This window comes from Lactuca sativa, chromosome 4 (assembly GCF_002870075.4).
Source record: "Lactuca sativa cultivar Salinas chromosome 4, Lsat_Salinas_v11, whole genome shotgun sequence".
In the NCBI taxonomy this organism is placed as follows: Eukaryota; Viridiplantae; Streptophyta; class Magnoliopsida; order Asterales; family Asteraceae; genus Lactuca; species Lactuca sativa.
The window spans coordinates 407,247,424-407,260,540 of NC_056626.2; the positions used below are offsets into that span (position 1 = coordinate 407,247,424).

Here is a 13,117-nt window from a genome sequence, read left to right on the forward strand (position 1 = left end):
AATGGATTTCCATATCCTCACTGCTGCACCCGAACCGGCGGGTACTACTATTCCATTCGCGTTCTAACAACACGCTCATGCCATCTACCAATCTAGTGAATGCTACGGCTACACCCACAATCTCACACACTCTAACATTATCTGGCTACTAGTGAATGCTACGGCTACACCCGCAGACATACAACACTCTGTCACTATCTGGATGCTATTGAATGCTACAACTACACCCGCAGACTTACAACACTCTATCACTATCTAGGTCGAACACGTGCTTGACCTAACACTCTACTGAACTCATGTCCTGAATGGAATCCCCAACCTGATTCCCTAAGGCCGGCTATCAACATTCCGAGGACGCGATCTCATTGTTGGCAAGTTTTTCCTAACTTCCAACTCACACTATTCTCAAACCATACAGCCACTTGGGCTATCTTCCTTCATGACAAGGATGTGAAACTTATCCCAGTTTCAAAACTGCTTCTGCTTCTAAATCCTTGATCGATTCTCCCCCACTTTGAGTCAACTAACGTCTTACAACACACTACACTGGAAGGATCCTAAATCCCTCTTACCATCTCATGACCAATCTGCTGAAAACCACGCTTACCATTGCTAGTGTTTCAATACTAGCCCATCAAAATGGTTACACAACTTCTAAGGATCCACTGTATACTTCCTGAATCCACAATTAGGGAAATGACCTCCCATTACCCACTAATAATTCTTGGTATGCAATTGGCATGTGACATCTCTTGGAAGTATAGTTCAAACACGGACATAGGATAACCCATAGTTACACTTACTCAAACTCTTGGAACGAAAGGCTCCACCGTGCAGTTTCCCGCAAGTGCTTGTAACACTCGTGTTTCTAGCCTAGGCATTAATATTAAGGTGATAGTCTAGGTTAACCTTTGTAACTCATTTTGAAGAAATGAGAAGGAATTACGTGAATTCTATGTGAATTATGTGTTTTATGCTTAGTTATTAGGGTTTAATTAATTAAGAATAAAAATAAGCATCAAAATTTAAGTGTGAGATAAGCCCAATATCTTTACATAAAGTTGTAGTGGTCGAAAGAAGGACTTCGGGGATATAAAGAATACCAAAATCCAAGTTACAACGAAGAAGTTATGACCTGTCGAAGTTTTAGCGACAAAACCGACACGGTGCTGAATGTCGTAAAAAGTGAGTTTTTGATAAACTACTTTTTAGCCTTAGTTATCTAAACGAAAGTCGTAGTATTCGTTAAACCGAGAAGTTCGATAAAAAGAATGCCCAAATCTGACTTCGTATAAAGAAGATATGATTTTTCGAAGTTTCAGCTTAACAGTAGACAGCTAAAAACTCGAATTTTAGATTGAGTGATTTTTAGCCGACACAACCCAAACGAGAATCGAAGGTCTCGTTATTAGTAGCACAACGGTAAAAAGTCTGACGAAAACGGACATCGGATGAAGAAGTTATGAATTTTTAACAGATTTCTAGTCCCGGTCTGTTAAAAATAATAATATAAAAATTAAAGTCAAAATTAGCCGACGAAGTCTAAACGGAAGTTGTAGAGCGTAATTTTAGCCACACGTGCATATAAAGAACGTCAAAAACGGAGCTCGTATGTGAAAGTTATGAATTTTAGAAGATTTTGGCACAAAATTCGAGAAATTTCGCATAGATAAGCTTCACCCGGAAGTGCCACGTCACCCTCGCCTCGCATGTGCCACGTATCCGAAATCTGCTGAGTCACCGAAGCCACCTGGCAAGACGTGTCGCCTGCCCTCGCATCCGAAGTCCGGTCCACTAGAAGTCCGACGCGTGTTCCATTCCTCGTGTTTGAGCCTCGCAGAAGGAGCCATGTCCGAAGCCTCGACTAGACCGCAGTCCAATCAAGAGGCGACAACGAGCCCCTCGCATGTGCAGACCATGTGCGAGCCATGTGCGAGCCATCCCCTGCGAGCTTCGGATCTGCGATGCGTGGCCTCTTCTCAGCCCTTAGATCAGAAGCCTCGCCCCTATAAATAGAAGGGTGCGAGACCTCCCGGATATATTTTCGAATCTTGTCATTTTTAGCCCCTAAACCCATATTTCTTTCATCTTAACATCCCCTAAAGCCCCGATATCAATTATAAGCCCTAGAATACTCCACGAAGCGCCCGAGAAGCCCGGAAAATTTATCTTTTCGGTTTCGAAGCCCGACCTTTGCAAAGCCCAGTTTCTCAATAAAACTCCCAGTTTTATTAGAAACGATCGTTTTAAGAAACGAATTGCTACCCGATTATCATCAAATCATGTGAGTGTATAGTCACTTTCATTTTACACATAGATATGAAATATTTACCTTATAATACGTGCTATGTGTAAATATATTAATTGTTTATTTGAGGTGACTGTTGAGTTGATGTTTTATACAAGTTTAAACTGTATAAGTATTTTTATCTACAAATATGTTGGGTAGAACATGGGTAGATAGTGATGTGTGATAAAATAAAATTGATGAGAGGCCTCGATGTGTTTTGAGATCCAGTCATCTAGCGGAGTTTGGATGACGACCACGGACTTTCTAGACAGTCCAGTGGGAAACATTAGCAGGTCCACAACCTGTAGGTGTTAATGAACTTAGGTCTTCATTCGCTGTACTCCATCCCCCTTATGGTTGCCTTTAGGACATGTATAGCTGAGGAAACCCCTTAGCAGTAGTGTTCATCCCGATTATATTCTTTAGGTTAGGTCCCTTGTGAAAAGTGTTTAGGGACGTAAAGTGAGGATAATGGGAACGGGTAATCAGGGTTATTGTTGATTGGTGAACTTAATAAGTTTACTATTACTGTGGGTTGAAAACCCTATTTGCTCACTAGGCTCCCAAGCCTGACCTACTCAACTTTTTATGTTACAGGCAGTGGACCCCGAGCATAGTCGGAGGACGACGAGAGATTTTTGGATTATAGACCAGTAGTTGTAAATAACTGTTAAAAGGCTTATAATGTCTTGTTTAAGCTTTTGATCTGTATCGGAACATGACATCCCGAGGTTTTGATATATATGGAAAATATATACCTTCTTAATGAAGGGTTTTGATAAACTTTTATTTGTTTGGGGACCAATTCCTCAACATCTTTTAAAAAGATTTATGTGATTTTATTTTAAAAAGCATAAATTAAATCGGTCTTTTCAGGCCGAGAAACTAGGGGATGTCATAGTGCTGCACCAAATCAGTTCCTGCTGGCCTCTCAAAAGCAAATACTAAATCTTGCGTCTCCTCTTGAGACCCTTCACTATAAGCAACTGATAAGATTCCCTCTTACCAATGTGCTCTAAGTTTAAATCTCGTTTTTGAGCTCTAGAAATAATACCATTCAGGATCTCATACCCTGAGATACTCACGGTCTTATGATTCTACAATATGTCATGATATCTTAACTTCTCCGTTTTCTCATCTACTACATATTGTGGAACCAACTAAACTTTCTCTCCCGAGACTTGACAGTGATCTCTGCCACAGTCTCCGTAGTCTGGCGGAAATCTACTGACTCTTGCACCAACTGTTACACCTCAGTCGCCTAGGCGCACTCGGTCCGAGATTCGATCGAAAAATCATCCCATGACATAGCATCGACCACATCATTACTCAAACTATCTTAGAAATTTGTAAAGTGCAATTGACATTTGATGATAAATAAAAGTTGTGTTTATTTATGAGTAAAGTGTTGCCATCTTTTGTCAATCGTTTACTATTATTTCTTTTGCATGTTTTGACTTCCAGAATATTTATGTTGTGTTTTACATATTATTCAAATTATCCACAGTCGGTCATATGTCGGAAGTAGATATGAATTAAGACTGTCATGAGTTGGTTGTAGAGGTTTAAGATGTTGGACATGGCCTCAACACTCATGAGTGCTCATAAGTTCTAAGTATTGGATTCAACCCACGCTCGCTGATATCACTTCATGGAATTTATCTCGAGTGATCGCGAGACGTTAATATCATATAAATCTTCAAACCTAGAGATATGTCTTGTTGCCTATGAGTTGGTTATGCATTGATCGTACGAAACCGCATTGGTAACTCGATGTTATAAAACATACATTTGTGTGTAATTTAACAAGTAGTAGAACAAGCATATGAGTCGAAGTTTATCTGTTCCCTATTGGATTAGAAGCGATATTTGGGCTCTTTGATGATTTCTTTTGACCTATGTACCGGGCCAGGTCAATACTAAATTGATATGTTTAATTTAGTTCTATGTCAAACAAATCGGAAATCAAGAAACAAACTGCTGGAGAATAAGTAAGACATTGTTCCATATATTTGTCCGACTGATTAGAATAGAGGATTATATGATCACTTATCTTAAATGGTGCATCATCATCATCTTGTCAGTTCCGAGAGACCTTGAAAAAGAGCTACGATTGCTGGTAGGTTCCTGAAGTCATACTTGCAGTTATAGTTATTAGACTTATCCAAGTGGGAGACTGTTGGATAAGGTGTCTAAGTCTATAACTATATCTGGTATGTACTTGATCCGACCCGGCATGGTCCATTTGGGATGCATGGCATCATGCATTTGGATAAACTAAATGAGAGAAATAACACTTGTGGTTTATTAATATATTATAAGTTCTAATATATTAATAGTATTATTTAATTAGTATTGATCAAAGATTAATTTGGAATTAATTAAGTGATCAAAAGGTAACTAATTAAATATATGGGTTGATTATGTAAATCATCCATAACTTGTATAGTGGGCTAAAAGGCTCCATGGATTATCAAGTTGGGTAAAACCCATAAGATGCTCCATGGATTCTCCATAGGAGTTACAAACCCATGTGTCATGGAAATGAAGAGTCATGTCACATTAGGGTTTACATGGTGTAACCCTAGATGTGACACACTATATAAAGAACACGTCATCTACCAAAATCGGCTACACAAGTGGTTGCAAGAGGGCTAGGCCGATTTATACAAGTGTTATACATTCTCAAAGTTATTCCAAAGCATTTGGTGTTGTGTGAAGCATTTGAGGCATCACACTTGGGGTGCTAGGCTCTCAAGGTTTTCAAGGAATCAAATCAACTACAAGGTATGTAATTCTAGCCATCTTTTAGATTAAAAGTTCCCCATGTATGCTAGATAGGATTATGAACCTTGGAAATCATATTTTGCATGTATTTTAGACAAACATAGATCCAAGGTTTTCTAGGGTTGCATGTGCACTTAGGGATGTTAGAATGCTCAAAACCCTTCAGCGGTATCAAATACTAGGCTTGTTTGTGAATACTTGATGCAAAATAGTGTTGAAAATCGAATTTTTTAGCTATCTACATAGGGGACTCGACGAGTCCATGGGGAGGACTTGATGAGTCCAAGTAAAAATGCAACCAACTCGACGAGTCAGTTCGTGCACTCGACGGGTTGGTCATGCAGAATGCAGAAATTCAATTTGTGCTGCTGGAAATGGACTAGAAACATTACCCTAAACTGTTTTGGTGTTATAAAACTTATTTTAGATGGTGTAATGGTTGTTCTAATCCATTTACAATGGCTAATATCAAAATTACATGATTATATGTGTTCATATGCTCTTGAAATTTTGATATGAATGTTCATGTTCTTATGAGTTCTTGATAGATCATAGGAATTACTTTTTTAATGATTAATTCAAGATCTTTATGTGTTTTAATGGAGTCCATAGCTTGTCCTCAAGTTATGGATAACCAAAAGTCACTTTGTATTAATTCCATTAAAAGAACACATAAGTTACAAAAAATGAAGAGTCTTCATTTTAATAACTCATAAGTTATGAATTGAAAGGTTTTTGTAAAGTTACAAAACTTGCCCTCAAGTTTTGGAACATGTAAAGTCACATAGTAAACTTTAGTTCCAATCCTCAGAATTTTAAAAGTTAAAATTCAACCCTTATAGTTTATAATATTATAAGTTTAATAGTATATATATATATATATATATATATATATATATATATATATATATATATATATATATATAAGATCAAGTCGTTTTACCACAAGTAGGCCTCATTCATGAAGCCGGTCTATAAGGGGGTATAAGGTTGTTGCCTATGAAATGGCAGCTTAATGGGTGTCCACTCTCACCCACTGCTTCCTTGACTGGTGGAGGGTCGTTAGCCGAACGGGTAGGACAATGACTTAAAATTCTCATTAAAAGTATAATTATTACTATAAAGGAAATAAATGTTTTTTTTATAAATTCCAAATTATAGTTACTTTAGGAAAATATGAATAAGGTGCTAATCCATAAAATTACACTTTGCACCTTGTTTAAGTCGTTGGTGGAGCGTGTGTGGTTTACCGGCATATTTTTATTCTCGAAATGATTTCTAATATAACAAAGTGTTGGAATAAAAGTGTTGCACAAAACCCTAGTGCATCCACTCTCCTGATATTTCCTGAAGTGTAACCCTGAAGTACTCAAACTGATACGAAAAAGTCTGAAAATTAACTATGACTGGTCTAGCTTCTATTGAATTGATAATGTTCGTACCAAATGGAAATTTCGGGTTGTCACAGCACACTAACTTGGACTTAACAAGGTAGGAAAAGGGTGACTTAAGGTTTTTCATGAGGTCGGAAGAGGCGCGTGTGGTTTACCGGCACAACGATTAAGTGAAAAACATTAAGGGTACCAAGTAATTTGCATGGTTACTTCACACCTTGTTTTGTGATCCTCTGTATCCCAGTCACAAAACATGAAGGGCACACTCGAGATTGAAACATGTCATTGAAAAGTTCAGTGAATCTCAAAGAATCTAGGAGTTTCTAAAACCAAATAAAACCTAATAACCATATTTCGTTTTCACGGTGGAAATTGGTGAATTGTCATTCACCTACCTTTCAAATATGTTATAGCTTGGATTACGACATCCCACTTCTAAGCTATAGTATATTGTGATTGGATCCTAGCCTTAATATTACATTTGGGTGTTTTATTAAGGATTATCTCTATATCTAAACTAAACTTGTTTTCTTCTTTTCAGATGTCTTCCAACAATGCTGCTTCTGGCTCAAACCCCACCGGCTCCTTCTCTCTCATGAACCTTTATGGGAGAGTCATCTTTGATGGATCCAACTTTACAAATTGGATCAGAAACATCAGGATGGTCACTCGATATGAGAACAAAGAATACATTCTCGACAAGGAGCTTAAGGTACCCGAGCAAACTGCTACTCCTGAAGAGCTTGCTGAATAGGAGGTACATGAAAGAGATGCTACCAAAGAGGCATGCATCATGATGGCCACCATGACAGCCGAGCTCCAAAAGTCCTATGAGGACTACTATCCTTTTGAGATGCACCAGGAATTGATGGACCGCTACCATCAAACTGCTCATCAAGAGCGATATGAAATCATCTCTTCCATGATAACAACCCGAATGAAGGATGGTGAACCCATCACGGGCCACATGCAGAAAATGCAAAGGTATGTGGACCGTTTAATGAAGCCGAATGTGAACTTCCCCGAGGAGTTAGCAATAGATATCATTTTGCACTCCTTACCATCATGTTATGATCAATTCCGCATGACATATCACATGAACAAGGAAGAAATCACCCTCAGAAAACTTCAAGGACTCTTGAAGACCACCGAAAGTGGTCTAAAGGGTAAGTCGGTTGTTACGAATCCTACTCCTACTCCAAACTCCGCACCTGTCCTGGCAATCGGGAAAGTTAGAGGGAAGAAGAGGAAGAACCCTTCGAAGGGTACCAAGGGTAAGACCCTTGATGGCTCATCTTCAAGCGGAACCAAGAAAGGCTTCATCACTCCTTCTTCTGATCCCTAGGAGGCTAAATGCTTCTATTGCCACAAAAAGGCGCACTGGAAGCGAAACTGCCCAAAGTACCAACAAGATTTGAAGGATGGGAGAGTAATACCCAACCATGCAGGTATTTACATTATATTATCTAGTAACTCACCCTATTCTCACTCTTGGGTCCTTGATACCGGTGGTGGTATTCATATTTGTTCTAATTTGCAGGGACTAAGAAGAAGTGAGAATGTGGAGCATGGAAAGATAAACTTGATCATGGGGAATAGGAAAGCTTCACCTGTCACCAAGATTGGAGTTTATACTTTGTTGCTAAGTAGTGGTTTTACTTTAGATTTGAATAAATTTTATTATTCGCTTGAATGGCAAGAAACATTATTTCCTTTCATGCTTTGTACAAACAAGGGTTTACCTTTTCTTTTGATAATGAAATTGGTGGAATAAATGCTTTCTATAATAATGTGTTTTATTTTAAAGCATTACCTTGTGATGATGTGTATGAATCTATGTCCGTTGTAGAAAACTAAGGAAATAATATGTTGTGTATTGATTCTACTAATGATAATAACTTGGATAAAGCATCATTATGACATTGTCTTCTTGGACATGTAAGCAAGAAACGCATAGGCCAACTCTAAAAGGATGGAGTTTTGGAATCATTTGACCTAAAGTCAGATGATAGTTGTGAATCATGCTTACTTGGAAAAATGACAAAGTCACCCTTCACAGGTTCTTGTGCTAGGGGTGAAGGTTTGTTGGATCTAGTACACACGGATGTGTGTGGACCCTTCAAAACTGCCACAAGGGATGCTAATCGTTATTATGTGACTTTTACGGATGATTATAGTAGATATGGATATGTCTACCTAATCAAGCATAATTCAGAGACTTTCGAAAGGTTTAAAGAGTTTAAACACGATGTAGAGAATCAATTGGGCAGGAACATTAAGATGCTTCGATCCGATCGTGGTGGTGAGTATCTTAGTACAGAGTTCCTCGACTATCTTAGGGAATGTGCGGTTGTCTCACAATTGACACCTCACAGGACACCACAGTTGAGTGGTGTGGCTGAGAGGCGTAATGGAACCTTGTTGGACATGGTTCATTCCATGATGAGTCGAGCTTCGCTACCAATCTCATTTTGGGGGTATGTGATATGTGCATGTTTAGCCCTATGTTTAGTATAAAGTTTTATCATTTATTAGCTAATTAACTGCAAATTATGGACAAAAGGTACTTAATTATGTTTGAATTATATTTTCAGTCCAAAAGAAGTGCTCGGAAGCAGGAGTAGCTATCGAGAAGCTTTGGAGTGAACAAAAGAAGAAAGGATCAAAAAGCACAAAGGACTCGGCGAGTAGGGACGTCTACTCAACGAGTTCCCACGAAGATTCGCGAAGCAGGGGAGTCCTTGACTTGCCGCACACGGGAATTTAATGAGGGACTTGACGAGTCGATTGTGGACTCGACGAGTTGAGACGAATCTATAAAAGAAACCCTCCAGATCGATAAACGAGACTTCTAAGAACCCTAGGAGGAAAAGCTGCGATTCAGAACGAAGTGAGACATCTGGAAGAGTGAAGATTCAACCCAATTCAAGTTTTGAAGGATAACTAAGGCATGCTTTGATTTCTCTTAACTAGATCTAGTACTTAAACCATGTTTATGTTATTGAATTTCGTTTTTGACTTTTCTACTGCCTTAATCATGAGCTAAACTTGCTAGCTTCTGTTTGGGTAAGACAATTTTGAGACTATGGTTTGATTAATGGTAGGATTAACTTTTAATTGGTGATTTTGTTGAATTAAGCTTGTTAAAGATCCTTATGCATTAACCATAACTATTTTTCTATTAATAGGAAGACAATTAGGCTACATGAACATCTCTTGATTGTTTACCTCATGTGATTTATGTGAACACTAAATTATGTGCTTAGGATTAGTGAATATGAAACTAGGATTATTTAGAGAATGGGTAAGTTAATGTGTGAGCTTGTTTGATAAACCAACAACAAGAGGCTAATTGAATTCACAAATTGATTAACTATTACAAGTATTATTTAACCCGAATAAATAACCTAGAGAATTAATTAAATTAGGCAACTAGCCACTGCTTGAATTAGTTTATTTTCTAAGGATTAGCATAGCGAATGTGAATCTAATCACTTGAATCGGTAGCCAATAAAAGGTTAATCCATTGCACCATTACCATTAAATCAATCATAGGATCAATTGAGTCGAACCTGAACAAAAGTCCTTTTAGATATTGAATTTAGTTGGTCTTTGCTTGCTTAGTTGCTAGTTATTTTAGTTAAGTTTTAGTTTAAGTTTCTAGTCTTGTAAAACTAGAGAAAACCTTAATTTTATTACTTGTCTTTTAGATAATATTAGTTATTAGTTTTAATTTTCCGTTCCTTGAGTTCGATACCCTACTTATTTAGCCATACCACAATTGATAGGTCCACTTCCTCCTGTGTGTTAATTTATAATTAAAAGTAGGTTTAAAACTAGTTGAGTTTACACACATCAAGTTTTTGGCGCCGTTGCCGGGGAACGGTTCAAAAATTAATTCTAATTCCTAGTTTTATCGATCCTTTGTGTGAGATTTATCTTACACAAAGTTATTTCTTAGGTAATTTAGTAATTAGGAAAGGTTTTAATAATTTTTACTTTTTAGAACTTTAGTAAGTATTTTACTGTTTTTGCTCTGAACTCGCTGAGTGCAATCGAAGCTACTCGGCGAGTCCATCGTTGCACACAGTTTCATTTTTCATTTTATTTTTGTTCCTTTTACGCGTTTTACTTGTTTTGTTTGTAGGTATTACATGAGCAGAGGATCCAACACACCCTTGGTTCCTCCACTTGAAGACCCAGAATCCGCTTTGAGGAAAAACAAAGGCAAGGGGGTTGAAAGCTCTAATACACCTAAGAACTCACCCTTGAAGAATATCATATATGTTTTCAGCAAGAAGAAGAGCAGTAAATCAGGAGGATCCAACATTTCCTTGGCAAAGACCCAATCAAGGAGGACATCGAATACGACTCTGAATCCGAAACCGAGGAAGAGAGCGACTTTGAAGGAGAACTAGCTAACCCCATGGCTAACATAGATGAAGTTCCCATAGGAGAATGGAAGATGAGAATACGTGACGATACCGGGCCGGGACTTGTGCAACCTGCAATTCCTGCAACTGCCAACTTTGAGCTTAAAGGTCACATACTTGCTCAACTAAAGGAGATTCCCTTCTACGGTAAAGATCACGAAGATGCCTATAAACACTTGGATGAGGTCAACGATGTAGTTGATTATTTTAATGTTCCAAATGTGCCTCGCGAGACCTAGCTGCTTCGTATGCTTCCCGTCACGTTCAAAGGTGCTGCAAAGGATTGGCTCAAGTCACTCCCTCCCGGATCCATCACTATATGGGCCAAGATGAAGGAAGAATTTATTGACCAGTTTTGCCCACCTTCTATGATAGCCAAGTTGAAGAAAGCTATTGTGAACTTTGAACAACAAGCTGGAGAGTCTCTTTATGAGGCATGGGAGAGATACAAGGGCCTACTAAGGAATTGACCACATCACGATCTTAATAGCAAACAAGAAGTCTCCATTTTTTATGACGGGGTAAATGTGACTACAAGGCAGCTTCTTGACTCGCAACGACCGCTCACCAAGAAGCCACCCCCGATGATCAAGGAATTAATTGAGGAATTCTCTAAACACTCTAGAGAATATCATAACCCACAGAATGAAGTAAGTAGGGGGTGGTGAACATTGTAAACGATAGCATGGCAGCAATGATGGCTAAACTAGATAGTTTAGATCAGAGGATGACTAAGATGGATCAAACAATCCATGCTATTCAGGTTGGATGTGAGAATTGTAACGGACCTCATCTTACTAAAGATTGTGATTTGGATGAGAATGGAAACATGAAAGCTCAAGTATTCTATTCAAGTGGCGATAGATTTGATGATAATTGGCGGAAACCGAAGAAGGAATGGCTCCCGTATGACGAGTACAAAAGGCAAAGGATGAGAAATACAAGCACAAAGAACGGGGTTTCTATCAAAAGGAGGAACCGGTTATGGAAAAGAGAGCTGATTTGGAAGAGATGTTCACAAGGTTTGTAGCTACGTCCGAGAAGAGGCACAATGTTACCAACATTGAATTGAAGGAGCAACGAGTAATGCTTAAAGATCATCAAGCTATGATGAACGATCAACAAAATTTTCTTAGGAATTAGCAAGCCTCCATTCATAACATTGAAAAGCAGATAGGACAACTTGCACAACAAATCAATCAAACAACACTTGGTGAACTTCTGAGCAATACCGAACAAAATCCAAAAATGGCGCATCTAAATGTGATAACCACTAATTCTAACAAGATTTTCACTCCTTTCACCTTTATTCAGAAGAAACCCAGTAAGGTGCAAACAGAAGAGGAATTTGAAAGGAATTCGAGCAAACCTGACTCGACTCGCCGAGTTGGTATAATGGACTTGACGAGTCTGAGAGGTGATGAGAAAAATTGTTCTCTTTTGAAATCTTACAGGCCCCCTTTGCCATTTCCAATTCGAGCCATACCATATGAGCAGATTCAACGATATAAAAGATTTATGGAGCAAGTGAGGACCCTCCAAGTGAACATTCCATTTGTTGAAACAATACTTCAAACGCCTAAGTATGCAACTTTGCTTAAAAACCTCTTCGCTACTAGACAAAATATGGAAGAAATTGCTGAAGTATTGCTAAATGAACTGCCAGAAAAGAAGGGTGATCCCGGAAGCAACTCCATACCTTGTAAATTTGGGAACATAATTTCTACTCATGCGTTGACCGATTCGGGTGCAAGCATTAATCTAATGCCATATTCTTTCTTCAAGAAGCTAAATTTGCCGGAGCCAAAGCCGATTCGTATGAAGATCCATTTAGCCGATAAGACAATAATACATCCAAGAGGAGTATGCGAAGATCTTCTCATCAAATTCGATAAATTTATGTTTCCCGTGGACTTTGTAGTGCTTGACATGGAAGAAGACCCTAAAGTTCCAATCATTCTTGGAAGACCATTTTTGAATACCTCTTGTGCAATAGTCGATGTGTGCGAATCTACACTAACACTAAGTGTTGGGAATGATTCAGTGGTGTTTAAAGCGGAACAAGAGAAAAATAATGAAGGGATGAAAAATGGGGAAATTTCCTTTGTGGATTTGGATGATGAAGTGTTAGAAAGAGAGCTTGCACTTTTACAAGAAGAAACTCCAAACAAATTTCTATTACCTTCTGAAGGGAATTTAGATGCTGGAGAAGA

The 13,117-nt window shown here is 38.4% G+C and overlaps 1 non-coding gene across 1 annotated transcript; it reads right to left on the reverse strand.

Annotated features, from left to right (window-relative positions):
- Positions 1-11,281: 11,281 nt before the first annotated feature.
- Positions 11,282-11,388, reverse strand: LOC111875856 (small nucleolar RNA R71). The gene has a single exon (XR_002844816.1). It is a non-coding gene; the product is annotated as a small nucleolar RNA R71 (small nucleolar RNA).
- Positions 11,389-13,117: the final 1,729 nt, after the last annotated feature.